The 1,907-nt window shown below is 42.8% G+C and overlaps 1 pseudogene; it reads right to left on the bottom strand.

The window, feature by feature from the left end:
• Positions 1–251: 251 nt before the first annotated feature.
• Positions 252–886, bottom strand: LOC149237153 (cytosolic sulfotransferase 1 pseudogene; annotated as a pseudogene).
• Between the last annotated feature and the right edge of the window lie 1,021 nt (positions 887–1,907).

Genomic DNA, 1,907 nt, shown 5'->3' with positions numbered 1-1,907 from the left:
ATTTTTCTCATTGTGGCTTCTATAGTACCTAAGCTCATCGGCCCTGTGCTCCAGCCATAAATAAATGAAAGGGTAAGACTCGTTCCCTCCGATCAACCTGGGGCTCGCTATTAATGTAAGCATTCTTCCTTCGTGACAACCTGTCGCCTGCGCAGGGAAGCTTTGACGTACAGTTCTCAGGCGGCATAGCTCCACCATAGGTCAGTTAGTACCGACAGTGTGCTTCCTTCTGTCTATGGAATGCTTTTGTATCAGATGACAAGCTGCACATGAATCAGCAGTAAATTTATGAATTAACAGTAAATTTATATCTTTATTTTGATGCTAGATTTTAGAAATATACTTACAAAATCCAATTCATAGTCAAAGTAGAGGCCTGAGCCCTTTAATTTCTGTTCAGCAATCAAATCCAGACGCCTGCTCATCTCATCACTCAAGTGATTCTTCCAGTCCCCCACTGCCCCCTTCCTGAAAAAATAACTGTTCCTGATATTAGCCGCAAGAATCCTAATTTTCCCACTCTTATTCACATCCATATTTGCCAGAGACCCAAAGCTGCATTTTTCCACAATGGCATTCACGGCCTCCTCGTCCTTCACAGCATCCTCTGCAGATCTTCATACATCAAGAACAAAACATTCGAACCCTCCTTCATACTCTCCACCCAATAGCTCAGCACATGGTCGAAGAAGGGTCCATAATGAAAATTCCCCGAGCAGAAGGATTCGAACAGGTCCTTCATAGAATCACCATTGTTATTAACCAGTCCTCCTTCGATTTTGCTATAGAAATTCCAAAGGGAAATGAAGGTGTCCTTAGGGTTCCTGGCTATGTAAACTATAGGGCACTTAGCTTTAATGGAGGGCAGAAGGGCCGTGTAGGGCATGTGGGTATGAAGCAGGCGAGGGGAAGGGAGACTTGATAAGTAGGAGGAGACAAGGGAGGCATTATCAGAGGACCCCAAGTCATGTTGTTCCATGGTGGGAACCAGACAATGGGGATTGAATTTTCTCAGAGGATCATCGTTACTGTTACCATTGATTTTGCTGCATGGGCTTTCATGGTGGACAATGCTGAAAATCAGAGCCTTCATCCATGTAGTCCTCGTCTTGATGCTGGAACATCTCTCTGGCTTGGAAGTATGTTTGCAGGCTCTGGATTATTTCCATCTCGGCCTGGGCATACCAGAGGCCTTCCTGTTGCAACAAACTCTGACTAGTGACTGAACTAGCCATGGCAGAGGTTCGTTCCTTGTTTTTAAGGATGTTTTTTTTGTATTAACATGGTGTATGGTCCTGCTGTTGCTTATTTATTCACTGAAAAGGCCACCTTACATGTTTTCTCTGCTGGTTTTTTTTTTGTTTTATTAATTATGAGCACAGAGGGCTTCATGCTTTCCATGTGGAGGATAAAGTACCAACATCACAGCCATGCCAACAAACCACCAGCCTCATAGTCGCTTGAATGATACTAATGTCACAGATCACCTCCCTGCTGCCAAGCACATGGCTTGCATGCAATGCACGTGATAAGGGAGAGAGAGAAAGTGGCTGGTCCTCATAAGTTGTCCAATACTAACGGACTTCTATAATGACTTTAATAATTTTGCCTTCTATTGCATTGGCGGATGTATAATCTGTCGACGGTGCATATTCAACTATTGTGGCGGTGCATATTCAACTATTGTGGCGTATCCCAACGTTAATATATCAACAATCAGTGTGAATGTATTTAATATAGGGTTGGTTTCATGGCTTCTTATTGCATATGGCGGTATCTTGATATCTCATGCGTTGCAAAACACATTGATTTCATTGTGAGAGATTTTAACATAGCCCCGTAATATGTAGTGTTTCAACACTTTGTATTCGCACATATGCTATATTTTACAATGCATGTGTGACGCT

Source organism: Pinus tabuliformis, chromosome 8, assembly GCF_031772625.1.
Source record: "Pinus tabuliformis cultivar Carrire ecotype Pingquan chromosome 8, CPIR1, whole genome shotgun sequence".
NCBI classification, from domain to species: Eukaryota; Viridiplantae; Streptophyta; class Pinopsida; order Pinales; family Pinaceae; genus Pinus; species Pinus tabuliformis.
The sequence above is the reverse complement of the archived record's forward strand: the minus strand, read 5'-3'. Positions and strand labels throughout refer to the sequence as shown.